We start from the raw sequence: 11,963 nt of genomic DNA, 5'->3' as shown, positions 1-11,963 counted from the left end.
GAATTCCTAGGCTAGCCTAAACAAAACAACCTAGCCAAGCTAGGGCCATTAAAAAGCAATACTGGGGACCATTGGCAAGGCAAGAGAACTACCCTTCCCACCACCGGAGGTGTGAACAGAGACGGGGAATTTTGGGAGGTTCCCAGGGTAACTGGGTTTGAGATGACAGGAACGAGGAGTCTTGAGCAAGAGCTGCTGGGAAGAAAAAGGGGAAGAAGAAACTCTAGGTTCCATCTTGGGCAGGCTGGCTGAAGGCTGGCTAGGAGAGATGCCTTGGACTCCATGGTTGCCCTGCTTGTGGGGGACAAGCTCCTATTGAAATGACTGTGCTCTAAGATCTGGACTCTCTCCATGCAGACTAAATGTGCAAATAGGTGATTAAACCATATTTATTAAAGTTACAACAGTCTCAGTCATGCCTCAATTCTCCTAAGGAACACAGGGTGAGTGCCTGGAACTCCATGGGCTTTTGCCACCGCTTGGCAGAGAGAGGGGGTGGCACCCAACTTTTGTAACAATAGAAACATAGGAAGCCGCCTTATACTGAGTCAGACCAATGGGTCATTTAGCTCAGTACTGCCTACATTTGTTAAGTTGTGGGTGAACATATCAGACGACACAGCGATTCTTCCAAAGCAGCTCTTTGTTTGTAAGCTGGAACATAACTGAACTGAGGAGCTCAGTCAGCTCTAGAACAATGTAACTGTTGCCATTTTCTAAAACTATCCAATCACTGAACGTCACTTTTCGATCCTTCATTTGCATACAAACTATCCAATCACTGAACGTCACTTTCGATCCTTCATTTGCATAACTATCTACAGTATCCCCCTGCTGGCCCCGGGTGAGAACTTCAGTACATAACAACATTGACTTGCAGAGGATCTCTGAAGGTAGGACCAGAGCTACCAGTTCTGTGCCACAAGAACCAGAGCCACAAGTTGCAGCACACACACAGCTCTGGACTCTAGTTAGGAATCCAAGGCAGGAGCTGGAGACCATCATGTAGCAGAGATTCTTGTCAAATAATATTTGACAAATAATATCCTCTTTGCAGCAGAATGGTATCAGTTTTGCTCAAATATTTTCCTTGCATGGTGCATGCAAAGGATGAACACTAAATAAAGAGGTTGTCCAGAGGAGCCCAGTAAGAGTTTTTGGCTATTTCATTGTCCTGAAGAAAAATATATGAATGAAAGCAACACCACCAACTTCTCTCTGGTGACCAAAAGATAATCCAGGCACACTGGCAGTCCATGCTTCGGTTTAATGTGAAAGACAGCTGCATGATGGATTCACAAAAGCATTCTCATTTTACAATAATAAGGTATTGTCATTATTTGTCTGATCAGAGTCCACAGAAGTTGTCCTTCTAATTTCTGGCATGAAATGGGAGAGCCTCAAAGCAGTTATGTGGGAATGGATTACACTGAGTTATGAATGTTTAAACACACTTGTGAGGATCCAAGGGGTTTTGAATCAATAAATACAAATTATTTTTGAGAATTTCTTTTCACAGTCCATCTTCAATAAACAGTCAAGTTATTAGGAACAAAAGAAAGTTTTTCTGCATTTGCAATTCTTCTCGTAACACTTTGTCTTGTCATTCTGCTTCCTGGAACTCTCTCAAGCTCCTGTAGGTAGCTGTATATAAAAAAGTAATATTAATTAAAGGCATTTTGGTATAGTCTATGATTAACAACATCTACAATCTCATCAAATTCACAGGGTGATCCTATGCGTATTTACTTGCAACAAGTTGGAGGTGAGACAAAATGAATTGAACTTATTGCCAGGTGAATGCACCTAGGTCACATGCATTGTACAGGAACTAGTGGTTTTGATGAGAAAGATAATCAGGTGTTTAATGTCAGCTGGAGACAGAAGTAATATTAAAAGAGGACCCACAAAACAAGCTCTTTTAACTGTGAACCTGGCTTCATCATATCTGTCTTAGCATTCCAGCCCTTCCATATTTACATATTAGTCTACATCAGATATAGGGAACCTGATCAAGCTAGTGGGCCAAATCCTTATCTTCCCTATTCCTCACAGGCCAAATTTAACAGGCAGTTGGACTCACCGGCCAATCACATGACGTCACAATGTCATTGGGTAATCAAAGCATCACATGAGGCTAGCAAGGAGGGCTGTGCAGTGCTCTGAAGCACCACAGATTGGCATCCTTGAAACCCACTATCTGCAGGGATTGACTAATGGATCAGACTCCCCATGGGAACTCATTGCACAGCTGATCTAGCTGAATCTCTACCTGCTCCACACCTGATGTCACATAACACACCTGGTGAGGGCCAGGTGGGCATTGTGTTGGGCCTCGCAGGAGAACTTAGGAAGCAGGCCGGTCCAAATTTTGCCTGCAGGCTGGAGGTTCTCCACCACTGCTCTACACATTGTCTCACAGTTGCTCTGGTTGCCAACTACTCCCTCCTTCACCACTAAAAGGGAGCTAATAAAATCAGAATTCAATTTTAAAGTCTGCTGGAGTTTTTGAAAAAAGTCTTCAGTAACTGCTGGAACTTCACTGCAGATTAATTGATAAAAGGTTGAAATGAAAATTGTGTGTGTGTGTGTGTGTGATAAATGGAGTATCATGGAAAACAGCATGGCTGACTGGCTGGCCAGCTGGAACCCTGAATTGGAGCAGTCTATATTGCAACATTCTGTTGCAGATACCACTTACCTGACTCGCATTACAATTTCAGAAGGCAGACCGGTGTGACACAGCCCTTCCCTTCAGCACCTCCTCCAGACTGTCACAACATCACAACACAACTCATTCCTCAAGATTCCCAAGTAGCCTAGACCTGAACTCTATCGCATGAGAAAGCAAGCTTGTTTTTGTCTTCTTTTCAGCACTGAGCATGCCGCGCATTCTTTCCCTGAGATATAAGGTTTGCAGTGTGTTATAATCACCAAGGAGAACTCATGTCTAAACCACAAAGGTTACCGGGTAGAACAAAATGTAAGGTAAACGATGCACTTAGATCTTCTATATTTGCTGAGAAAACTATGCGCTGGAATAACTGTTGCATTATAGAACTATGGCTTTTTCAACTGACATCCTACCATGCCATGCTAAATTTTAAATGGTGGTTGCAAGATTGTGAAAACCATGGGGAAATGACAATGTAAAACACTTGTTATTTTCTGAGTTAACGAGGTTGCATTTTTTTCCTGGGGAAAAATTATCGTGGAAATGAATGCTAAGCTTCCACCAGATTCCATTAGATTGTGGTTCGAGGACCCGACCACCGCGATGTGAAAAGAAGACACAGAGACACGTGATATAAGGTTAATGGGCTAGAAAAGGCCACAACTTTATTGATTACAGCAATGAAAAGGTATTGGCTTAGGCATTGGATCGCGAAACAAGTGGGTTTATTCACCAGGGGTTCATCACCTGTTGATGCTAATCCAACTATAGGCTCACCCCTGCTGTCACCGAGGGTCGTGCCATGGCCTCCCGCCAAGCAGGCATCGGACAGAATACACGACCGCCAGATTCCTTTAATGGAATACCCCTAAACATTGAAGGCATAGGCGATGGCCACACCTATCACTTCGACACACCACAGCACATTATTCCAATGCCTAACCGCCACCCGAGCCGAAAGGTAGGTTTTTACACAGAAAAGAGGACACAGCAAGACAGCAAGGCAAACTTGGGTGCGTAGGTTTTTAAAAGCAGTAAAGCAATGAGCGCACGCAAGCCTCCTAAATTTAAAAAGGCAAGCCAGGAACCAGACAGCCTCCACACACACAAACACACACACCCCCGACTCCAAAGCTCGTGGCTGAGCTCTTCCCTACGATGACTCCTGACTCGCACAGGACGACGAAGAGAAATGAGGCCGGGGAGAGGCTGACACTGCAGCATCAAGGCTGCTGGACACGCCCCCCCACGGCACCTGGTTGGACGGCCACCAGGGGGGCATGAGCGCCAGCCAGGTGAGCTAGAGGCAGGGGGCTATGCCCCCTGCTAGGGGCGGTGTTCAGGCTCCTGCCCACAACCACTCCCCTCTCTTTCAGGGAGGAGAGTCTTTTCCAGAACTGGCCCTTACATTGTATGAAAGATTACATAAAGCATGAAAGTGAACTGTTAGTGAAATGCTAGGAACTTTGCCATGTAAAAATCTTGCCACAAGCCCATTTGTTCAGAGCACATATCTTTTCCCAGGGCTTTCTTATAATATATAGAACTAGTAATTGCCAACTTTCTAGATATAACGTAACCTCCTGTGTCTTGTTGTGATCTTCCCACAGTTTCTACAATTGTTGATCACTTCCATCCTATACATCAGAACTAAGTCCCGCTCAGATTAATTGAGCTTGCTCCGAGTGTGCATGATCGCAAGCCTCATTGTATTCCCCCCCATATATTCTGCACATTTATTGAAAAAAGAGAGAGATGCCAACAAATTATGTTAACACTTCATTCAGAATGTGTTATGTTAGTATGATTACCACGAGTTTATCAGACAAGAGGCCAGATTTTGAATTCTCCCACAATGAACAATGAAGTGTACTTAGCACTTCATATAACTCTTTGTAGTTCCAAGCACTTACAAATGTGAATGGCTTATGGCTTACAACACCTATGTACTTGGAATGGTGCTCATCTTGCAGTTCTTATTTTGGAATGGGAAAGGTCATGCACGCTTGTTTATAAGACATTTGTCCTAAATGCATGCAGTTTTTTGTTGTTGTTCAGTCGTTTAGTCGTGTCCGACTCTTTGTGACCCCATGGACTAGAGCACTCCAGGCACTCCTGTCTTCCACTGCCTCCTGCAGTTTGGTCAAACTCATGCTGGTAGTTTCGAGAACACTGTCCAAACATCTCATCCTCTGTCGTCCCCTTCTCCTTGTGCCCTTCATCTTTCCAAACACCAGGGTCTTTTCCAGGGAGTCTTCTCTTCTCATGATGTGGCCAAAGTATTGGAGCCTCAGCTTCACGATCTGTCCTTCTAGTGAGTACTCAGGGCTGATTTCCTTCAGAATGGATCAGTTTGATCTTCTTGCAGTCCATGGGACTCTCAAGAGTCTCCTCCAGCACCATAATTCAAAAGCATCAATTATTCAGCGATCAGCCTTCTTTATCGTCCAGCTCTCACTTCCATACATCACTACTGGGAAAATGCAGTTTTGGACACAAGATTTACCCACCCGGGAAGAATGGCAGATGAAGTTGATGGACTATATGGAACTGGCGGAAATGACTGGCAGAATCCGAGACCAGGGAGAAGAGTCGGTGGAAGAAGACTGGAAAAAGATTATTTACAGAAATAATGTAAAATTAATGAATGTTAGAAAAATGATGGAATGAAGTTATATGGCTTTAGCAGAAATGTTATAAGGAATTAGGTACAGACAGATTGTAAATGTATTAAAGGGAAAAAACAAGGTTAGAATATGTTAAGATAAATTATAGGACAGAAAACAGAGGAAGATGGAAAGGAATTGCTGAAACAATTAACAGAAGTGGAATACAAAAAGGGAGGTGTGAGGAGGTCGCTGAAACAAGTGAACGAAAGTTATGATATCGAAATTATTGGATGTGTTTTTAAATTGTTTTTGTTTTGTTTGGTTGATTCAATGTTTTAGGGTTTGGGTTGTGTGGTGTTTTTGTTTTTGGTTTTGTATTGTATTGTCTTGTATAACTCTTTTTCTTTTCTTTTGTAATCTTTAAACTGCTAATAAATATTATATATATATATATATATATATATATATATATATATATATAAAAGGAAAATGCAGTTTTTAGTGTGTACCAACACATGGTGTATTAGCTGGAGTATTTGGCATGCGAAGATCAGATGATGACTCAGCTAATGTAGCAGGGTAATAATGGAGGCAGTCTGTAACCAGGAACCACAGACAGTGTCAAAATGGGGGCATCTCCATAAACAACAAAGAATTCATCCTCCCTCATTGCTGGACCCTGAGTGCTCACTGGAAGGACAGATCATGAAGCTAAGGCTCCAATACTTTGGCCTCCTCATGAGAAGAGAAGACTTCCTGGAAAAGACCCTGATGTTGGGAAAGATCGAGGGCACAAGGAGAAGGGGACAACAGAGGACGAGATGTTTGGACAGTGTTCTTGAAGCTACCAGCATGAGTTTGACCATGGGGTCATGAAGAGTCGGACATGACTAAACGACTAAACAACAACAAAGCAATGGTGGCTGTGTGAGATGTTCCAGTTTGGGGGACTTCTGAAGGTTTGCATTTGATTTGATGCTGTGTTGGCACAGATCACTTTGCTCATGGTTGTTCAGAAGATAGATAGATAGATAGATAGATAGATAGATAGATAGATGATAGATAGATAGATGATAGATAGATACATAGATAGATGATAGATAGATGATAGATAGATAGATAGATAGATAGATAGATAGATGATAGATAGATAGATAGATAGATAGATGATAGATAGATAGATAGATAGATACTATTTTCATTAGCCACCAGCCATAGCAATAAGATAAAATATACTGGGGTTAGAGCTAAATAGTTAGCTGTATAAAATACATTCTGGAGGTTTACATCAGTACAAATGACAGAATTGGTACATGACTCTTTAGCGACAGATAAAACATGTGAGCCAATAGTCTTTCTTTTGTTCTAAAAGAAAAAAGCAGAGGAATGTTGGAAAGTTAATCAAATAATAGATCTTATTCTAATTGCCCCTGCTAAGTCTTTTGCAGTTTTTGCTGTCACCTGGTTATCTTGATCTGCCAGGAGAAAAGACACAGTAGCAATGCTTCAGTGACCTGGTATGGATAGTAGTAGAGGGGTAATAGCCTCACACCTCAAATCTTTATAAAGAGTACAATCTAGCAGTACATGAGCTACTGATTCAGTACTGCCATCACCACACGGAAACAAGTGATTTTCCATGCTCATTATTATTCAGAAGCCTTGGAGCAAAAAAACCCCCCAGTTGAATCAAATAAGTAAAATCAGATAAGAGGTATAAGTATGTTAAAGTCGTGTGTGCCTCACAGGATTCAACGCAACAAGCAGTCCACCTATCAAAATAATATATCCTCTGTACCTGATGGACCTTGGGATGGGGTGATACAAGATATCTTAAGGAAGGGAGCCCACTTCCAACAAAACATATGGATGGAATGTTGAAGGCTGTGCAAACACGAACATGTGAGGTCATTTTCATTCCTCCTGTCCTTTTGGCTTCAAAAACCTATGATTGTATCACTGTAAGTTCAGTCCTACAAGGGGTTAAGTGTTCCCTAGGCCATCCAGTCAACTGCATAAGCATGTGTTAAGCATATGTGTTCAATACTGAGTGAAACACCTGAAGTCAATTTGGGAAGCTCTTCCAAAGGCAAATGTTTCATGTAGACCATGATCCTGGAACCAGATTGAAATGGAAATGAACAGCGAGATTGGGGAGTAAGTGGGCTTTCGGACTGTAGCAGTTGGCATCAGGCTTGGCTTTAGGCATCTGCATATCAATTATACCTTTCAGCATTTAGCCCACTATACACAATTAGCCTTAAACTGAAGCACATGCTTATGTGCCTCATTTGCCGGACAGGTTGAGAGCTCTTATTATTTTCCATTTGGAAGTCCCCTGTGAGTGATGAGATTGTGGGCTTCTGGCCAAGTGACCACACCAACCTCCCCTCTCCAGAAACTCATGCCAATGGACTGTATGTCATACTTAATCAGGCTGGCTGGGTCTCATTTTAGCTACATTAACTGTCATCCTGTTATAGGATTATTGATCCGGATGACTATTTCCCCATTATTTCGATGAATGAAATAAAGGGAAAGGTGTTAGGCAGCATGATTAATTGCAGGTTAGGGGGGTTTATCCTTTGTGTGCACAATCAGGATTAAACAAATCCTGCCCTTTGAAACAAAAAGCAGTATTGTGATTTCACTCCAGGCTTCCCCCACCCAGCCCCCATGCAATTATTTCCATCTGTCCCTTCAGCACAATTAATCTCATATTTAGTGTATTCAGTAACAGGATCTTTGATTTTAGTTTAAAGCTGGCCACCCCATGGTAATTACTCTGCAAAGCACATTTTCACCTGATTACGAATGATTGATGACTTACTGTACCTTCAAACAGAAGATTATGACACGTTTGCAAGAAATAAGTACCAATTGTGCTCGTGGTTGGCTTATCCTATGCATTGAAGAGAACAAATCCCATTTTTTCTTGAGGCTGTGCAGCAGTTCACCGAAAGTGCAGTTCACCAAACTGTGCTGCTGTGTAGCTTTGACTCATTTCAGTGGGGACTGAGCTGGAATACCTTATAAGCAGTTCATTTGGAAAGGAATAGAGTCGTGTGCTGGTTGGTGACTGTTACCTGGAAGCGTACCAGATGGATTCATGCCATGTGGAAGATGTGGTCGTAAGTGCAGCATGTGTTGCACGATCCACTGGGAATTTCTCATGACCATAGGCCAGGCTGGGGGTTGGAGTCCAGCAATATTCGGAGGGCACCTGGTTGACTATCCCTGCCATAGAAATGGAAAAAAATTATTGATTGGTGTGTATTTGATTTAGTGAGGATATAAGATGCTTAGGAAATGAAACTGACAAGTACCTAGACAGTTCATGTTCTGAGTTTTGTATCCATTCTTTCTTTTTAATCTAGTATGCTTTTCAAACTATATTCCAAAGAAACACTGAAATTCCTCAAATGTTTATTAGGGGATAAAAGATAAAGGGACCCCTGACCATTAGGTCCAGTCGTGACCGACTCTGGGGTTGCGGCGCTCATCTCGCTTTATTGGCCGAGGGAGCAGGCATACAGCTTCCGGGTCATGTGGCCAGCATGACTAAGCCACTTCTGGCGAACCAGAGCAGTGCACGGAAACGCCGTTTACCTTCCTGCTGGAGCGGTACCTATTTATCTACTTGTACTTTGAAGTGCTTTCAAACTGCTAGGTTGGCAGGAGCTGGAACCGAGCAACGGGAGCTCACCCCATCACGGGGATTCGAACCGCCGACCTTCTGATCGGCAAGTCCTAGGCTCTGTGGTTTAACCCACAGCACCACCCACGTCCCTTATTAGGGGATATGTGTCCCAAATAATGTTGGAGACATTTACATGAAAGACAGCTGGTCCACAACAATCGTCATTTACCTTTTTACAGTCAATGAACAGGGGAGCATTGGGTGGTATATTTTAGAGTGCACTCTCAGTTAATTTAGTGTGATAGTGGAGACCAATAGTCCTGTCTAGCTGCAAAGCATGGAGTGGGGAGTCCACCATAATAATGCAGGAGGTCCTCAGTAACCAAATGAGATGGAAAAGGTTCCTTCAAGGTGCAAAGTCTAAAAACGATACAGTTTTGTGACATTTGCCTTCCATACCAGACGGTTTGCCATTTTCATCAGCAACTCAGTATCCAGTAAAAGCACATAGCTCATTCTCAGAGACAGTGTGCCTCTGAGAACTGTATGTTACAATCAGGTCCTGTTTGTAGGTTTCCCACAGGTGTGCTCACTTTCAAAGGGGGCTGGTGTTGTGACTAGACTTCAGGTGCCTGCTTGGCCACTGTGATGCTCTCTGATTAGATGGGCCTTTGGCCTAATCCAGCAGGCTCTTCTTAATGTTCCTATATTCTTCTGCTTATTTCCTCTACATCTTCTGAATTTAAGATTCAAAAACCTGTTTAATTAAAGACAAACTTTAAACAACAAACTTTAAAGTTCCATTAATAAATGACCACAAGCCTCCAACACCAACTCTCACTGAACTTTTCCAATAAACTCTACAGCAATTATTATTCCTGCTGCTGTTAAAGGTAAAGGTAAAGGGACTCCTGACCATTAGGTCCATTCATGACCGACTCTGGGATTGCGGCGCTCATCTCACTTTATTGGCCGAGGGAGCTGGCGTACAGCTTCTGGGTCATGTGGTCAGCATGACTAAGCCGCTTCTGGCAAACCAGAGCAGTTCACGGAAACGCTGTTTACCTTCCCACCGGAGCAGTACCTATTTATCTACTTGCACTTTGACATGCTTTCAAACTGCTAGGTTGGCAGGAGCAGGGACCGAGCAACGGGAGCTCACCCCATTGTGGGGATTCGAACCGCCAACCTTCTGATTGACAAATCTTAGGTTCTGTGGTTTAACTCACAGCGCCACCTGCTGCTAGGGTGTAAAATAAAGTCTATATGCAGTATAGACTGCAAGTCTTTGGGGGGAAGTGCCCAGAATTGCAAGTACTGGAATATGAGCAATAGTTTGTTGGGTCGTACTGTTAGTTTCTGTGAAGACCTTTCCCCAAAATGTCTCTACCAGAGAATGTGACCACCACAGGTGGTCATACTCTCATGCTATTGTGCTGGAAAAAGCTGTACAAAAAAATAATAATCAATAAGCAGCTTATTCCATAAATGTTGTGGCCAACACAAACCGAGCTATGCCAAACCAAGTAGAGAATATGTTTTATATTCTCCTCTTGCTCCCTGTTTCAGCAGAAGGCAATGAAGTAATGCATGACCAACCCATCACCCTTTTTGTGACCCAGTTGCTTCTATAAAGAGCATGACTTGCTAAAGACAGATGACACCACGTCACCCAGCCTTGTCTCATTAGCATGCATATGAAATTTGACAGCTTTTCTTTCCCAGGCAAAACTGAATTTGGGGTTGAGAGTACGCAGGCAAGAGTTTGTATGGTTTAGTCATCAAATCTGAGTCATATAATACATTCATTTGTTAGAGTATTCCTTACAGTTAAATATGTGAAAGCCAAAAAGGATCGCATTAGAGAATTCTGTTGATTTCCTGGACAATACGAGTGATTACATTCTTTTTTTGTACTTAACGAAACCACAATATTCAAGCATATCTTTTTCCTTCAGGGTTGCCAGACATCTGAACTGCAGTTCTTACTGATGGGAGTTGGCATCTTGCAACATCTGGAGTGCCACAGATTCCCTACCCCATTTTAGAATACGATTGTATCAGTGGTTGGAATATAAAGTAAAATTAACTTTTGTCTAGATACAACAGGCGCCCGGTGTCTGCACTTTCCGGAAACAATTGAAGATTTCTTTTTTTCTTCTGACAGGCTATCCCAGCTGGATAAATGGGCCTTAGACACTCATGGCAATTTTGTGTGGCTTTAGTTTTGTTTTAAATGTATTTGCTGTTTCGTGTTTTTAACATAGCTGTCAACGTTTCCCTTTTTAAAAGGAAAATTTCCTTTTCCGAATAGGATTCCACGCAAGAAAAGGGAAAAGTTGACAGCTATGGTTTTTAATGTTTTGAAAATGTCTTTATTGTACCTTGCCAGGAAATTGTCGTCTACAAGGTGATTAATACAGTGGTAATGATGAGGATAATCACCATCACATTTAGGAAAGCAGAACTTCCTGAAGTGGATATTCAGCTGAGAAAGATGTATCAATGAGGGCCCCAAACCAATCTGAGTTTGGCCCTGATCTGCACTTTGGAGAAACCCTGATGGGACACAGAGTGATCCAGGGGTGACTCAATCCAGGTCCCAAATGGACTCAAGGTTTTTTGCATAGCTCCTCACAGGACAGTCTCCAGAAAGCAGTCTCTTTCTTCAACTTCTGGCTGAACGATATAAGGAACTGCAGACAAGGGAAAACACACACACACACACACCACATAAAAACATACAAATTCACAGTGCTCTTTTTCTAGAAAAAGAACTCACCATGAATGCCTTCCTCATTCTCTTTGAATGGCAACGGTGCCCACCAGAGAGGTGCCAGAACTGAGTTCTGGTGAGCTTCAAATGAAAAAAAAAAAAAAAAAAAGCCCTGCAAATACAGCAATGAGCAGACCTTTGCACAACAAGCTTTTGATAGGCATCTTTTGACCGTGCCATTTTTCTATTCTAATCCCCCCTCGTTGCAGCCACCCACCTGTTTTTCCATCCAGTGGGGTAAAGATTCCATATTCCATGATTCTG

General features: G+C 42.5%; 1 long non-coding RNA gene across 1 annotated transcript; it reads right to left on the bottom strand.

Moving 5' to 3' along the window:
• Positions 1-532: 532 nt before the first annotated feature.
• On the bottom strand, positions 533-11,597 carry LOC307226025. Its single transcript, XR_013843265.1, has 4 exons — positions 11,375-11,597; positions 8,370-8,520; positions 861-1,644; positions 533-576 (listed from the first exon to the last, which is right to left on the bottom strand). It is a non-coding gene; the product is annotated as an uncharacterized lncRNA (long non-coding RNA).
• Between the last annotated feature and the right edge of the window lie 366 nt (positions 11,598-11,963).

This window comes from Podarcis cretensis, assembly GCF_951804945.1.
Source record: "Podarcis cretensis genome assembly, chromosome: 10".
NCBI lineage: Eukaryota > Metazoa > Chordata > Lepidosauria > Squamata > Lacertidae > Podarcis > Podarcis cretensis.
The sequence above is the reverse complement of the archived record's forward strand: the minus strand, read 5'-3'. Positions and strand labels throughout refer to the sequence as shown.